The sequence below is a fragment of the Topomyia yanbarensis genome, chromosome 1 (genome assembly GCF_030247195.1).
Source record: "Topomyia yanbarensis strain Yona2022 chromosome 1, ASM3024719v1, whole genome shotgun sequence".
Taxonomy (NCBI): Eukaryota; Metazoa; Arthropoda; class Insecta; order Diptera; family Culicidae; genus Topomyia; species Topomyia yanbarensis.
In genome coordinates, this window is record NC_080670.1 from 33,335,685 (window position 1) to 33,353,718 (window position 18,034).

General features: G+C 39.6%; 1 protein-coding gene across 4 annotated transcripts in view; it reads left to right on the top strand.

Moving 5' to 3' along the window:
* LOC131677313 (uncharacterized) overlaps positions 1–18,034 on the top strand; it is a 456,877-nt gene that overhangs the window by 221,114 nt on the left and 217,729 nt on the right. Inside the window, exon 1 of one of the 4 annotated variants that reach the window (XM_058957050.1) lies at positions 16,965–17,064. The exons of 2 other annotated variants lie outside the window; for them this stretch is intronic. The gene's annotated coding sequence lies outside the window, so the exon portion shown is untranslated. Of the gene's footprint in view, positions 1–16,964; positions 17,065–18,034 lie in introns of those variants that run through there. One more of the 4 variants, XM_058957051.1, reaches the window with a different exon arrangement.

Sequence of the window (18,034 nt, forward strand, 5' to 3'; positions counted from 1 at the left end):
CCAATTCGATGAATTCGACGAATCCGATGAATTCGACGAAGTCGATGAATTCGACGAACTCGACGAATTCAACGAGCTCGATGAATATGATAATTCATCATTCGATTAATTCGACGATTTCGATTAAGCCGACGAATTCGATAAAATTGATGAATTCAATTAATTCGACGAATCTGATTAATTTGGTGAATTCGATTATTTTGACGTATTCGATTGATTCGACGAATTCAATAATTTCAACGAATTCGGTGAATTAGAAGAATTTGAATGGATTCAACGAATTTGAACTCGACAAATTCGACGAATTCGATAAAGTCGACGAAATCGATGCCTTCGATGAGTTCGATGAATTCTACAAATTCGATGATTTCGATGAATTAATCGAATTTAACGAATTCGACGAATTCGATGAATTTGATTAATTAAATTAATTTGATGAATTCGACAAATTACTATTTGCTATGAACTGCAGGTAGTTTATACGAATTTCAAACTTAATCCACTACATTAAAGATGATTTTGTGAAATGATCAAATTTTAAGCGATTCTGTGAAGTTCTTAATACTTTAGTAATAACCAGAAAAATTAACTTCAAGACGTTTTCAAACATCAAGAGAACTACTGCGAACTTCAGCAAAAGCCTAGAAATCTCAATGTAGTTAACGAACTTCAGCGAAGAACTCCAAATTTTGCATATCTTATCGCACGTTTCTCATCTTTCATTGCTCATATCTGACCGCTCATTTTCACTTCTTTTTTCTTATGTCTCACACTTCTCACCGAACGCTCCTCATATATCACATTCGCTCTAACACCTTTTATTTGTAATGTCTCACCTTGATATTTGCAATGTTTTGAATTCATCATCGTCCAAATGAGATATTAAAAATTAGGAGTCGTTAATATACAATCAAAATAAGATAGGTCCAAAAAGACTTCTTCGTGGTATCAACATATTTGTTATATATTAAAATAATATCTGATTCGAGATTCGAAAACTTTTTGTTACTCATCAAGCAGCGAAAAAAGTAACCTCAAGCGTCATCATACTTTTGAACGACCGTGCTTGATGTGGCAGCAACCAGCTTCCGGTTCGTTAACTTCGGGTCAGCGTGCGTTCATGCATACATTCGTTTGCCACATTACTTAGCTTCTTAGCTTTCACCGACCCATGAAACCTAACCTGTGGCGGTAGCGGGAAAATGAGTGGCTTTCCGCGTTTCCCATTCAGAGGGCAGAGCCCCTTTGCACTTCCGAGGGCCGTCCCTATTAATCTAGCTAACGTGTGTGCTCCTAGCAAGTTCGTTGAGAGACCGACCGACACATAGCTACGAATTTAGCACTTTTCATAACACCACTCCGGCCAGGCCAAGACTCAAAAGTTTGACAAAATATTTTATATGATTTGCCTCGGCAAGCCACGAGCAGCAATAAGCAGCTTTCAGAGTGAAGATTCATTCCCTGGTAGGTGTGGCTATTTACAACTCAAACAAAGTATGCACGCTTTGGGGCATCCGGCAGTAGTATACCTACACATACCTACACAGTACGGTTCCTGATCCTGACAAGCTGCAGGAAACTACCGCATTCACCTTCACTGAAAATGCCAGCACACCGAGGTTGAGGCCGAGCCGGTCAGGCTACCGCTGTTCGTTTGTATGTTTTCGTTTGTTTATTGGTATGGGTAAGGTGTTCTTAGTGCCTCCTCCTTTTGCCAAACACACAGCCCGCGGCTGGCAATTTACGCAAATGAGGGGAGGGGGGGGGGGTAGGCTAGCTAGCTAGCTGGAGCTTCCTTCAACGCAGCGGTACCCCGTAAGCTCTCTTCGGGTGGTGATGATGGTGGTTGTTTGTTGGTGATAGCACTACAGGCGAATCAAAACTTTCCATCATAACTTTCATTCAGGGAATTTGCGTAAACTAATGCAGAAACAGCACTGGACGGAAAAAGTTTCTCATAACATTTTTCACCGAGCTACAAGGACAAAGATTGGGGGGGGGGGGGGGAAATGGTTTCATCAGTTCGGTGCAAGTTAGCTCTATTCAGCAGGTCACTTTGTCGCCCCTATAAAGGTTGTCGGCAGATTAGTCTGGTCAGAGCGGAATGTTTCTTGATGTGTGATTCGATTGGAGAGAATCGGGTATTAGTCTACTTTAAAGACTTTTACTTACCTGCGCCAAGTTTGCGCTCGAAATCAAAAATCTAAAATTAATCCGACCAGTACAGAGCTACGTCGCTGCGAAGTTTTCGTCCTTGCCATCGGCTTGAATGAGGAATGACAACCGCAAAGCAGATGTTTTTTTTTCTTCTGTTGCTGCTGTCGTTTGCTCAAGCTTTCCACTCCGATGCCTAGCTGCTAGCTAGTTGGAAAATGTTAGTTGGCTCGATGATGTCTCGAGAGAGCGAGAAAAGAGTGTCTAGGTGTAACCAAGCTGTAAAGTTTTTCAATTTTGAAATATGCATTGTGTTGCAAAGTGTAATAATGCCTGGCTGTCGGGCTGAAGATGAACTAGTTTTGTTGTTGTTTCGAGGCACGTGGCCGTGTAACTTTTGCACAAAGGGGTGTGGTGTCCTTGTGGGAAGTTTTTTGTGGTTCCGAATTAAAAGTTAAGAGTAAATGGGTTTCGGTAATTGTTGATTTTGCTTTCCAGCGAAACTACATTACTTTCCTAGCGTCTCAGATCAATAACTTTAGGACGAATGACCCATCGTGGTTAAAGCCCCAATAAACAATACAATAAATGATAGATATAGAACATATAAAAGGGGGTGGGCGTAGCGTAGTTGGTAAATCGATTGCCTTGTACGCAGCGCACCTGGGTTCGAGTCCCGACCCCGCACATAGGGTTAGAATTTTTTTATGAGAGACTTTTCTAACCCGAAGAGGCGAATGACCTTAAAGTTAAAACCTCTATAATCGAAATAAAAAAAAGAATTCTCTTAGAATTTTGAACAATCATGGACAAATTTGGGATTTTTGTATTTTGCAGGAGCTGTTCATTCTTTGCAAAGTTGTTTCTTTTCATAGTAAAGAAAAATAGTTCATTACATAATGAATTGCTTAATTTGTTTACCAAGTGAAGTGAAAGTCATGACTTCATAACTGACGTCGTGTTTGCTACGTAAACTTGTTTTTTACGGTTTTAAAATTGATTTTAACACGAATAATCAAAATCACTCGAATCGATTAATAGACCCTCATCAATGCATGCCGTTATCATTTATCGTGTCGCTTTGGCTTCTTTGTTTAAAGGTGGAACAAACTAACAGCATGCATTGATGAGGGTCTATCTATCGATTCGAGTGATTTTGATGATTAGTGTTAAGAGTAGAAATAGTAAAAATTTAAAAAAAAAAAAAGGAAAATTAGTAAAATGTCAAAATTGCAGGGATGGCAAAAATATTTGCACTATGCTACATGCCATAGTGGAGAACAATTTGGGTAAAAACTATTTTTTCTCTATTAACCCTCCGGAAGTCGCGCTTATGGCCCACTGAAAGAGAAGCCGCGGGTGCCCTAAGACGATTTGGCTAGATTTTCAGAGCAGCGTGCACTCAGTGCACTAGCGCGACTTCTGGAAGGTTAAGGAGAAAATTGTTTAGAACCATCTATGCGCGTGAAGAACACCAAACATATAACTGATTAATTCATGAAATTTGCGTTTCGACTTTGTCTCATCAGAATCTGAAACTAACTTAGTAACAGGACTAAGCTAGCGCCGGATTGACGTTAGCTCCAACACACAGTGGAACGAGTCCGGACTTAAGTCCATATATGAAGGTTACGCGATATTCTCACTAGTATTTTTCTCGTATCAGCTGAGCTATCAGAGACACATTTTTACAAGATTTTAGGTGATTTGAAGGTAAAATGAATTTTTTAAGGGCATAACTCATGTGTTTTTTGAATAATTTGACCATAGGAGCTACATCCGGTTATTTTCGTTTTTTGAAGAAACGGTTGATTTTATGCATTGCATTGCTTTTTCATAGTTATTCTTGTGATTAAATTACATCGTAGAATCACCAAAAATAAGTCACTATTTGATTTAGTTATTGTTTAGATAACTGTTTGTCATGAACTTGTACTGAATTATAACTTCTAATGCGATAACAACACGATAACACATTTTATCGTTTCTTTCTCGGCTACACTCAAACGGGAATACGAAAACGAACACACGATTCTAGAAGCACATTATTACACGCGAAATTACAAACGCGCTATTATGCACGACATATAAACACCAACGCAATTAAAAGAGTGCGCACTATAACATACAATCGCACGAGCCTTTCGCGATAATGCAAACTCAGTCACAAACGCAATCATGTTCGCATGATCTCTCGATCAGGTAAACGTTCTGGCGATTAAGTCAATGTGGTAGCACTTACAAAATCATAAACGCGGTGTCAAGTGCCACCATAGAAATGCCCGCGATCATGAAACATGCGCGTCCGGGAGAATATATTCTAAAATACTGAACTTATATTCACTAGACAATGAGTCGCAAGGCGCCATAGTTATAGACCCCAGTAATTTGGGGAACTTACTTTTTTCCCTCATTTGGACCGTATAGTCAAACATGAAACATCAGAATAACGGCTCGCGCGAAAATTTGAAAGCTCACGGGAATATGCCAACGGCTACACAGTTATATAAACGAATTCATGCCCGCAAAGTTATAAACACGCTGGCATACGCGACATAAAAACGCCCTCGCAACCAAACGTGTTAGCATATAAATACTCGTGTCCTTCGCGATAATGCAAATCCGGTCACACATGCGATTATGTAAGGGTAAGCATCTGTGCACCTGCGCCCGCGACGTCGCTTACATAAAAACTCCTCAGTGATCAAGTCGATATTTGAGCACAAATGTTCCGACGCAAACATGAATCAGTCACGTCCGGAAGACTACAGCTTCGATCGTGGTAGCCTAGGCCCATGCCTTCAAACTAAATCTCAAAAAGACACACTAGTGTATATCACTAGAATTCTCAGGATGCAGGGCCGGCTACTTTAGTGATAGGGAGGAGTTCACTCCTTTCTAGACCTGAAGAGTACACTGAAATTCGTATACACGCGACACACAGATCATACCCGTCAACATACAAACGCTCGAGACCTGCGCGATAAAACGGCCCTGGTCACAAACTCGAACATGCAATTGCGGTCATCCATGCAAAACTACGCCCGTGATCCTGTCACTAAGCTAGTGTCTGATTTGTATGAGACGAAGTCGAAACGCAAGGTTCATAACTAATTTAATTATATGTTTTGGGCTCTTTACGCGTAAAGGTGGTTTTAAATAATTTTCTCCTTAATGGAGGAAAAAAAGAATAAAGTTTTTACCAAAATTTTTCTCCACTTAAGAGAAATAGGGCACAGGACTTTATTTTATTTTTCATACTTTAAAAAGCTTGCAGCAAATTTCTCACTTCAAGGGAGATTAATCATTGTTAATATATCATCCCTAAAGACATGATTGTTGCACGCTTTACCGTTTCCGTGCGAATAATTTATCGCACGTTTTTTGGCAAATATTTTCAACATTGTTCGAGTGGTGAAAATGCGATTGGAGCGATGGGGTCCTCCATCATCACTGTGGATTCTGGATTGGCCTATTCTCAAACCACGATGTGTACTTATGACAATCAGTCTACCGTGTGCCAGTACAGTAAACAACTAGCAGACTACGAAAGCCAAAGTAAATATGTGCAACGAAATGAAAATTCCACATGTTGCAAAAATATTCAAAATAGCAAAAACATCACATGTAGCAAAAATAATGAAAATAACAAAAATAACAATAAAAGCGGAAAATGGCAAACACTGCAAAAATAACGAAAGCGAATTTGCCAAAATAGCAACAATAGCAAAAATCGAAAAATGTCAAAAATGTTGCCAAATTTGCAAATATAGCAATAACAATAGTAATAAAAATATCAATGCAACAATAGTGGTAATAGTGTGAAATATGAAAAGGAAATATCCAAAAAGTAGCTAATTCTGTGATGCAGGTAAAATTCTAAAGATAGCAATAACATGGTAAATATCAAACATAACAAAAGAATAAGTAAGGAAAAATAGTATTCCAACAAAAATAGCAAAATTTACTATAACATGAAAGATAAAAATAGCATTTAAAGCTGCAAAATTTGCGAAAACGAGAAAAGCGACAAAAATGACAAAATAACAAAGACAGCAAAAATATTACAAACACTGAAAAATGACAAAACGAAAAAATAGCAAAAACACCACCGAGAACAAAAATAGCATTAATACGTATTACAAAAATAGCATTAATACGTAATATGTATTATCAAAAATAACTAATATATTAAATTAGGCAAAAATAGTTAAAATGTCATGAATTGCAAAAATAGAAATAACAGCACAAGTAAGTATAAAAAGTGGAGAAAACACCCAAGTAATTATACTAAGCATTATAACGTAGCCCAATATCTGTTTTACATCTGCGTATAGGGCTGTCTTATAGAGCCGCTAAACTCTATATTCTGATGTAATGCCAGATATGGCGAAATACTGTGCTATTACTGTGCAGATACTGGCAGTCCGATTTCTGCATTAGTAATGTCATTATATTGCACCAATATAAAACTGTCAAATTTGAAAGCCTTTTTCGCACTACTCATAGGGGTGTCCAATTTTTATTCTTTAGGTTCAACTAAGAAAGTTTGGAAAAGCATGAAGATTTTTCCAACGGCGGGAGAAAAAACTGCTTTTTTATTTTACAAGATGGCCGCTTTTCCAAGCTTTCTCAGTTGAACCTTAATTTTTTGACCGGCGATGGACAAAATTTTAACATCGCAAAAAAACTGCAACCCTACTGATAATGCCATTAAGCAGTGCTCATGGGCTGTCATTATTAGCAATCTTTTTCGGTATAATGGACAAAAAGAAGGAATAAACTCACAGCCTTGTATCAACATTATATTAGCATTACATTCGCTATATGCACTTAATGCATATGTAAAGCATACGTGGACCCTTGAAGCATGTACGCGTTATATCTGCTTTATATACGTTTGTAGAGCTAAAGAAAATGCTATTCTGTCGCTGGACTTTTTTGTATTTACAATGCTAATGTAGAGCTTGGTTGCATTGGTAAAGATGAAAAAGGTTTTTATGCAATTTTAGTGTAAATGTATAGCCAATACTGTGCAAAGGCTTTGTAGTAATCTATACTTGGACAGCAAAGCTTAAATCTCGATCATTTCCGATTCGAACGAACTTTTTGCAGTTTTGTTCGGCTTATGAATCACCATGTTTGCCGCTGAGAAATGGGCCATTTTGACCTAAGAGCAATTTCTAAAAAGGCATCTGAGTTCTTGTATGCTCCACTGTCAAAAAAGTTTTGCGCCAGGGCCGTATTTTGTATAGCGAAAGCATTCGAGAATGTTTGGCAGACGAGAGTGCCAATAGTCAGATATACTGGAAAATTCTTAAAAAACTGGTTTCCCAAAACTGAAGACAAAAATTGTTCCTCTATAGAAAATATACTGTTACTCAAAATAGGTATCAGTTGCAATTTTGCAACTAGAGGAATTTTTCTTCTTAGTCTAATAATGAGAAAGTTGGATTTGTGTGTTTCGAATCCATCTCGTCAGTATCTTGCACCAACTTGGGGCCAAGTTAGACGATGTTTTCAAACTAGTACTCAAATTAGCACTAGTTTAAACTGCTCAAATCCTAATTCCAAGTCCATGTCAAAGTCCAAGTCCAAATCCAAGTCTAAGTTCAAATGTAATTGTGAGTCCAAGTCCATGTCCAAATACTAGTCCAAATCCAAGTCAAAGTCTAAGCCCAAGTCCAAGTGCGAGTCCAACTCCTAGTTCAAGTCCAAGTCCAAGCTCATGTCAATGTTCAAGTTCAAATCCAAGTCCGAACCCAAGTCCAAGTCCAACCCTAAGTCCAGGTCCTGGTCCAGATTCAAGTCCAAGTTCATGTTCAAATTCAACTCCAAGTCCAAACGCTAGTCCAAATCCAAGTCCATGTCCAAGTCCGGGTCCAAGTCTGAGTCCAAGACCAAGTATATGTCTTAGTCCAAGTCAGAGTATAAGTCCAAGTACGAGCCCAAGTCCAAATACCAGTCCAAATTCACGTCCATGTCCAAGTCCAAGTCTAAGTTCAAATCCAAGTGCGAGTCAAGTCCATGTCCAAATATTACCCCAAATCCATGCTCAAGTCCGAGTCCAAGTCCAAATACTAATCCAAATCAAAGTCTAAGTCCAAGTGCGAGTCCAAGTTTAAATCCTAGTTCAAGTCCAAGTCCAAGTTCACGTCCAAATTCAAGTTCAAATCCAAGTCCAAGCTCACGTCCAAGTTTAAGTTCAAATCCATGTCCAAGTCCGAATCCAAGTCCATGTCCGAGTCCAAGTCCAACTTCAAGTCCAGGTCCATGTCCAAGTTCATGTACAAATCCAAATCCAAGTACAAATACTAGACAAAATCCAAATCCATGTCCAAGTCAGAGTCCAAGTCCAAGGCTATGCCAATTCAGAGTATAAGTCCAAATCCCAGTCCAAGTTCTAGTCCATGTCCGAGTCCAAGTTCACGTCCAAATCCGAGTCCATGTCGAAATATTAGTCCAAATCCAAGTCCATTTCCAAGTCCAAATACCAGTCCGAATTCAAGTTCATATCTAAGTCAGAGTCTAAGTCCAAGTCCGAGTCCAAGTCAAAATCCTAGTCCAAATTCAAATCAATGTCCAAGTTCAAGTTCAAATCCAAGTCCAAGTTCCAGTCCAAGTCCAAATACTAATCCAAATCTAAGTCCATGTCCAAGTCAGGGTCCAAGTCCGAGTCCAATTCCATGTCAAAGTGTATGCCCAAGTCCAAGTAAGAGTCAAAGTCCAAGTTCGAGTCCTAGTCCATGTCCGAGTCTAAGTCCAAATCCAAGTCCAAGTGTAAATCAAAGTTCAAATCCAATTCCGCGTCCAAGTCGAAATCCAAGTCCATCTCCAAGTTCAAGTCTAAGTTCTTGTTCAAGTCCAAGTCCGGGTCCAAGTTTAAGTCAGAGTCCAAGTCCAGGTCAAAATCCATGTCCAAGTCAGAGTCCAAGTTCAAGTCCAAATCCACGTGTAAATCCAAGTCAAAGTCAGTCCAAATCCAAGTCCAAGTGCAAGTCCATGTCCCTGTGCATGTCCAAGTCCATATCCAAGTCATAGTGCAAGTCCATGTCCAAGTCCAAGTTCAAGCCATGTCCATGTCCAAGTCCGAGTTCGAGTTCAAGTCCAAATCTAAGCCTATGTCCAAGTCAGAGGGCCAGCCCGAATCCAAGTTCGATTCCTAGTTCAAATCCAAGTCCAACTCCGAGCCCAAGCCGTAGTCCAAGTTCAAGCCATAGTCGAAATGAAAATCCAAGCCCAAATCCAAACCAAGCTCACGTTCAATTTCAAGTAAAATTCTGCTTTTGGCCTTCCAGTCGACAAATTCACCCTTTCAACAACAATTCGTCCAAATCAGACACTGAAAACTTCCGCCAATCATCCGCGCTGATCCGTGACAATTTCAACCGGATGTGAGTGAACGGGCAAAGCACCGATGATGTTTAATTCAATAGTTCTTCGCTTTTCGTAAAATCGCTTACTGTAAACACCCAAGTTCTCCCAGGATTCGATTTCGAAGATTTCCACCAAAACCGTGCGCCCTTTTTCTTTTCCTTTTGCCATTTTCCCGTTAGGACATCAGGAGTGGTTCTCAAGTATTACTATCGGTTGCCGGGACAAAAAAAAACTAACCACACACCTACCTCCGCCCTCCGATGCCGTCCGCGGCCCGGTCGAAAAAGTGGTGCAAAGCGCAATAAGCGGTTATTCTTCTGTCATAAAAGATTCCGTTCGATTTCTGTCTCAGTTGAGGAGTTTTCCTTCCCATTTCCGTTGTTTGCTCTCCGGTCGCTACTTCTGCTCCGGTACACCGGCTGGAGGATGCTCTACCGTTTTTCGAGGACCCACGTAGCCCGGTTCTGTTCGGTTTTCGGAAGAGGGATTGAAGCGATGGGAAGTGCGCGCGGTCAACCGGATGCAAGATTTATGACTTTGGTCGTTTGGAGTGATCCTAAAAGGGGCTGCTGCTGCTGCTGTCACGGGTAAATGTGAACCTGTGTGTATTTGATAGTGGGTGAAGTGGGCGGGAAACCGCAATCCCTTTTGTCTGTTTGCTGTTTTATTTTTTTTTTCATTTTTCTTTGCTTTCGATGCCATTCGTGACGAGACTGTATTTTAGTACTGTGAAGCATCCTACAACCACGAGGACGTGAGAACGGTCACACATGGGCGGTGGTGGGATGAGAGTCGAGCTGGGCTCGCATGGGGAGTTGACCAATATACCAGGTTTAGTTTCGGATGGACCAGAAACCAATACGTTGAGTGCGTTGGTCGGCACTGAAACCCAAGTTTCGATGAGCTCTTGATGGGATTTTATAACGGCATGAGCGGAGGGATAAAAACTATCAGGAAAAAAAAGAATAACGGAAATGGCAGATTCAAAGTGCTCCGATATTGGTCATATAATATATCGATGGTCCTAAAATCGAGAGACTGGCGTCGATTTCCTAGTTCGGATATTTTTGTAGTTGATCGTTCGTGTTTGGCTTTGTTTCGCTACTTGAATGGTTATAGTTTTATGGCACATTTCCATTTTTATTGAGCAATATTTACGTTACAACTATTTTTTTGTTCCTGTTCCCAACCGGTGCTGCAACGACGAGGCAGGCACAACTTGGTGCTTCGATCCGGGCGAATCTGGATTCGATAAAATATTTTATGATTAATGAAGAGGAGCTTTTTCATTGCTACAGCGAGCTCAGTTTCGCTACACGCGAGAGGGCTGGGTGATGGACCCGGTGAATACTTTTTTGCTCGCAGCAAAGCCTTTTTTTACGGGATTTGGCGTTGAAACAGATTCACCATGATGAAAAGGTTAGCTTGGGCAAATTTATTACCGAAGAATGGATCGTTGTTTTATGACTATTTATGGGGCAAACTTATGCCACAGCATCCGTTTTTCCGGTTTCAGTGGTAAACTATAGCAGTGAAAAGCTCATCGTCCTGGATTGGCATGGTGGAAATATATTTTATTATAAGTTATAAAGATTTTCCAGATAATTTTTGGTTATGCCATTAAAATTGTGCCACTTTTTAGAATAGTTTTTGTGTTGCTTTTTCTATCACTTCGCTTGTGTTTGATGCAGCTAAACCGCCTTGATGAGGCGTTTTATCTGAGACACCAAAAATTCGCCAGGAGAGGAACATACAGCACCCATTTCTCATCCACTAAAACTGCCTAACTATTTAATTATTTCAATTCCTAAACAATGCGCTTGAAAATGCCGCTGACGAGTAAATTAAAACTTTCTACTTTTACTTTAAATAGTTCACGGCATTTAGTAGTATATACTCAATAAATAAGGGACATGCAGCGACCTTTTTTATCGCAACGAATATTAATATTATACATTTAGTAGTATGAACTCAATAATTAAGGGACATGTAGCGACCTTTTTTATCGCAACGAATATCAATATTATATATTTCAGTTGACTGATGGGTATTATCTTTGACGCGCTATTCATATCTCAGTTTATATTCCAAATTGTTCACGGTATTACTCGATTCAAACTCGGCAAGGAAGGGGGCATGCAGAGCAATTATTTTTCCAACAAACTACTACGTTGAATTTGTAAAATTTTCATTTTGGATGAACACTTGTTAATGCCAAAGTTGAGTGAATTTTAAGCTGTTTACGGCGATTCGCACGACATTTACTATTTTAATTATCCGACACGCTCATTTTAAAACCCAAAGGTTAATTTAGGAGGCGCAGCTGAATGATTTGCGGCGTGTTCTCAAAAATCTTTTCAAATTTTTTTGTACTTGAATATTGTCGCAACATTTGATCGTTCGATTATGGACTGAGTTGGTCGGTAAGCTGTGTTCGTACAGCGATTAATTTTAGTTGAGTAAATCATCTGGACGTTGTTTTCGCTCTGATACAAATTGGATATTGTGTGTACCTTTTTCCCAAGATATCAAAAGTATTTGGCTTCAAACTACTATTCTGATATGTAGATTGAAAGTATATGACGTTCGTTTATCGATATCGATCTGGAACCAGAAAATATTGAGAAAACCTGAGCAATTTAACAAACAGCTTTAATAAGACCAAAAAAAGAGCCTCTGTAATAAGACCCAAACCCCAACCCAATTTTTGTTCTCTTTACAACTTAAGAAATATCTTATTTCTTTGTTGGTAAGCCTTTTACGTTTTGCATCCAAAAACAACCGAAATGAAGATATCAAATTCATCGAATAACGTCATGTCCGTCTCGAAAATGAAAATGGTTTTAATATTTTCTTCTGACAACAATACTACTGGTAATCTTTCGTTACAGACACAACACATTCCACCGAGCCAACCTCTGGGAACTACAATCTCATTATCGGTATGAATTTGCCTACAGGAAATTATTCAATCATTTAATCTTTCCCAAATTCCAGCTCAACTCATCCACCTGAAGAAAGCCGGATACGTCCTCAGCAGCACCCAACTAAGAATACACTCTTTCTCGTAAATAGCCTATCGTAAATACTGAAAATTCCTTCGAAGTAATTATTTATGGATCAGTTTGCTTTGTTCCCATGCCAGACCGAGACAGAAACAGAGAGACAGAGCACCCGGACCTGTTAATCAATCGCCTACGGTTACTTCGCTTTGTTGGAATAATAAGGCATCTTTTACGACTCGGAACCACCCACCCGGGCTATAGTAAGCTGGTCGACCGGCCGGCTATCGGGAAATATTTATGTAATGCTCGATAATAGGCTATCGGTTGCGGTGCGATTAACAGACGGAGCATTATTTGCAGGGATGACCACAGCCGGTCCTAAGAAGAAACATCCGGACAGCGGACATTGCTGCTTTGCTCCATGGCGTTCGTTCGAAGACGGAGCTCCCGAAGTTTTCCAGCTCCAGCTTTGGATTGATTGAAATTGTTGCTGGAAGAGTGAAACTGTGCTCATACGAGGATTATTTAGAGCCGAGGGGAGCTTTTCACTCTGCAACGAAATTGTGTCTACCTCTCTTTCGGGACATCAGTAGTAATAACCTGAAAGGTACTAAACTACCACTACGTGAGTTGTAAGTATATAGCATTTGTTCAATAGTTTAGGAACCAGAAAATATTGAGAAAACGAGGTCAATTAAAGCGTTTCATAGCATTCATTACTGTCAGTTTTACAGTAATGAAATTACCATCTGCCTAGCGACGAGCCGATCATAAATTTGTTAATGGAGGTGACATTTCTCATCAAAAACGTACCGCGAAGACGAAGCACATTCCCGGATCTTTCGAGCCGAGCGAAGCGAGGAATGCCGGTCGCTCGTAAATCACCGTTCCCTGGGTTATTATTTCGACTTGGTGCTTCCGTTGTGAGCGAGTTGAACGATAACAAGAGATAATGATCGTTATACTTATGATAACGAAATTTATCGTCGCGCGTTCGTTATTACGGCCCTTGTCGGCCCGTTTCTTCGTGTTTGGTTTGAAAACACAAACACGCACACATCACGGCATACTGGTGGGTGAGTGGAACGGCGTGTCAATTGCTTGTGAAAGAGTATAGCAAATGTTCCACCGGTTGCAGCTTCACTCGTTTATGGCAGAGTGTGGTTTGATTTTTTTTTAGATGGAAAGTGAACATTAATTTTATGACAATGTCTTTATTTGATCACAAACTGTTAGCGGTGTGCACATTTTGTCCAAATGTGGAAAACGAGGACGAATTTAGTCAACCCTAATAATGTTGCATTCGTACGTTTAGACTGTTGATTGTAGTACAGCGTTCAGAACGTACAAAATCCGCAATGAAAGGATTACCTAACAATGTGTCGGTTATGGAAAATACAATAGAAATTTATATTCCCTTAACAGTACATTTATGCTTATTAGGGATCATTTATAACCAAGCTAGTCGATCACTATTATTGACCACAGAGAAGCTACTTGAAATCTTATCTTTTTATTAGTAAAACAGGCATCCAATTCTAGATAAAACCAACTTAATTCTAGTTAGACAAACCAGCACCAAACTGGTGCCAGTTAGACGCCAACAGGCAGTAAGTGCAGAAGTTGATTTCAGATTTCACATTTTTTTTTGTCTCGGTAGTAAGTGCAGAAGTTGATTTTTGAATTCTTAAACTCTTTATCTCTTAGATTCTTGGGTCTTTAAATTTGGACTATTGTAGTCTTGGACTTTTGCATGGTTGGACCCTTTTAGAGTTTTCATTTATTGTTCTCTTCGACTTTTGCCTGACGCTTCATTTGCCCCTTCTGAAATCGGTTCCATATTTTGTTGGTTTTTAAAAGTAACCTAAAAATGCTACATCTTATCTCTTTTCGTAAAGTTCCATGGCTAGGTTATCAGAAGCTTCGTTGCGGATCAAAATAGTTCCATCTCTTGCGAAAACCCACCATCGCACTCAGCTGACTTCCCACATCTAATGTGACCAAACCTACCCGCAGTGTCACCCCAGGATTCGCCAATTAATTGAAACAACTTACTAACCGTGGCTGCTGCCAAGCACCCGAAACCGTTTAAGATGAGCCAATTTTTCCCGGAAGCTAATTTACTTAGTACGCGCAACATATTTATCCACCCGACACTAAAAGATAAAAACTTGTTCGTCCAGCCACCGTTCGCGCTCCCCCTCCCCCCGTTCCACTCGTTGGATCCTAAAAGAAAGCCCTCGGCAAATCAAGCACGTGCCCATGAAAACTAATGAGCGAAGCATCTTCCGCGTGTTGAGAAAATGTTCACGAACGAGACCCTCCGGTTCCTCTCTAGCTTTAAGTTGGAGCCCATTAATTTTCAGAAACTTCCTCTGTTCCTTGCGCTAGCAGCGCGAATATACCACCGTCCACCCGTCTCCGCTACTTCTACATCCGACTCTATTCCTACCGAGTTCAGATCACGGTAGAGGATATTATTTTGTTAGTTATTTTTTGTCACGAAACATCCAGCCAGACCATCCGGCCGGACGAGAGGGGGCGAGTGAAAAAGGAGAATTTTTTTTCAAATCATAAAACACGCTGACTGGCCGGGCGCAAAGTGTTTCTGACGGTGTGATCCTTATCCAAGGCAAATCAAGGTGGAAAGTTGTTTTCCGGAGGGGGAGAGAAAAAAAAATCGTTCTAATTACCATTTTCGGTAATACTGAAGGCCGAAAGGGTCTGATTATCGAAGCGTACATAAAACTGTAAGGCGACTTACTCTTTTCGGAGTCGCGCAGCAATCGCATGGCCGCATGTCATGATCCGACCCCGGTGGAATTTAAATTAACAAAACTTTGGATCTTTTACTCTACCTTCGGTTTGAGGCCGCAGCAGCAGCAGCAGTTCTTGACACCGGCTTCTGCACGCTCGACGACGCGACGGTTACCGTGTTTTGGGAAAGTCACGCTAGCCTGGTCGCGATATAGTGTGGCTAGCTTGAGTGCCGCAATCCACGGTCATGGAACAGGTCACACTGACGTGAGATTGGAAATGGGTCCCTCAGGTTGAATGATGGTGGAAGTTCTGTGAAATATTGAGGTTTCGTAAGGTTGTGGCGTAGAGCAGATGTTCTAGCAGTTTCTTCGATTAGGTCGAGGTCTGCGTTAGGTGAGGTAGGGTTGGGATTCATGTTACAGCTGGGCTTTGTAGGGGTAAAATGATGTTCGAAGCGACCGTTCTTTTTTGACTTGAATAAAAAATATGGCAAGGTTAGTTATGGAATTTGCGTTTCGACTTTGTCTCATCAGAATCCGACACTAACTTAGTGACATGACTAAGCTAGCGTCGGATTGACGGTTGCTCCAAAGACGGAGGCGAGATTATAAGTTTTTTCCTAACACTTATTTTATCTCAGATTGTTGAGGCGTCAATAGGAAAACTACAGATCCAAATCGCTTGCAACAAAACCGCAGTCTTTTTTGTCGAAAATCATTTGGATCGGTAGCTTGCTTTCATCCAAAGAAGTAACTTAATACATTAATTAGTGTCAGTCGAAAAAATAAATAATAAAAATTACACGAATTTTTCCTGTAAATTTTTACTCACTGATGACGAAAATATATGCAATTTTTTCTTGTTAGGGCGTTTTCCAAGTTTAGTCGAAGACAGTTTAAATTGGTAGGCTTTGTCAATTTTCAATAATATTGCAAGACAACGAAGTTATAATAATTTTTTTTACACCTTTAGCGAAACCTGTTCTTGGCAGCACTGCTTCAACAGAATCCAATCAATTCAATTGCATTAACTTCAGTTATACTGATAATACTAACTTTTGTGAGTACTCCAATGAAAAGTGATAGCCCCACTTATCAAGCTTACTTGGTTTTGGAAACAAGTCTCGTGGAACGCATAAGTTATAGCTGTTTAAATTTATCGTACTCTACAGCCACCATAACCGGGAAGGGTTAAAGTAGATAATATGGTCTACGAAAAGTCATAACTTTTTTAGCTGCCCATAGATTTTTGCTATGGTGTAAGGTTTACGATTGTTTAGAGTAACTAGACCCTATTTTGCGATTTTTGATTTCTTTCGATTGACCTCGATTAAGGACTTGAAGCTAGCTGAACTGCAGAGGAAGTTCCTGTGCTTCAAACTGTGTTCAAAAAATTTGAAAAACATGAATGACATGAATTATGAAAATACGCGAGGAAAAATATTATGAATGAGTCTTATTGTGAGGCAAGGCTATCAACCCATTGACGGATGCTCTTAAAAAACATTTGAAATTATTTTGTATATGTTTGAAATAAGTGTGAAAGATTGTTACGACAGACAAAAATAATGAAATTTACGATTATATATTTAATACTGTATAACGTGTTCATTTTTCTGTTTTCATTTGCAGGTGAGTTCTGCGTGACTGAAACCAGTCCGAGCAACAGTTTCAAAACTGGTTTTCAAGGTTGTATTAATCATTGAAGAACGTTGGGAACATCAGCGGACCGAAGTTACTTCCTTGTGGTGAGACTCAAAACGGACCAGGTAACACAGTACAATTTACTGATATTTATAATTCTCTTTGAAACAGTTGATGCATCAAAATGTACTGGCCATCCTTCAATTTAAAGTTATTTATAAATGATTTTGTTTTGATTTCTACGTTTTTAGGAAGCTTTTGTTGTAACTTTGACAGACCTGTCTATTTCTAATTATTCAAATTGGAAATAAGAAATTTTTGCTTTTCTCGGTCCAAGTAAGCAACACACACGGGATTGCTAAAGGGAGTTTGTTGACACTGAGGAGACAAATGCAATCTGTATGCGATATATTATGACAGGAACGCAGGTTTGAAAGAATAACGAACACATGTACGACAAATGTAATGATTGCTTCGTCTTTGAAAAACTGTGAGAATTCAAGCGGAGGAAGAACTGTTTGTTCAGTTATGTGTGCTGTCAGACTTGCTGTGAATTCCTCTATAACATGTAGTTGAAAACTTGAACGTTACGAACTAAGTCTAGTACACTCAGGTTTTTTTTACGCGGGGGATACGAGCCGCGTAAATGAAAACCGCGTAAATTTCAAAATCCGCGTAAATGAAAACCGCGTAAATTTCAAAATCCGCGTAAATGAAAACCGCGTAAATTTCAAAATCCGCGTAAATGAAAACCGCGTAAATTTCAAAATCCGCGTAAATGAAGACCACTTAAATTTAAGAATCCGCGATAAAGGGAACCTCATTGATGGATACCGCGTAAATTCCAAAATCCGCGTAAATGAAAACCGCGTAAATTTCAAAAACCGCGTAAATGAAAACCGCGTAAATTTCAAAATCCGCGTAAATGAAAACCGCGTAAATTTCAAAATCCGCGTAAATGAAAACCGCGTAAATTTCAAAAAAAAACCGCGTAAAAAAATACCGCGCAAAAAAAACCGCGTAAAAAAAAACTTGAGTGTACATAGTTTTACTCTTTGAAAGTGACTTATTTCATCCCTGATCAAACTTTTAGTA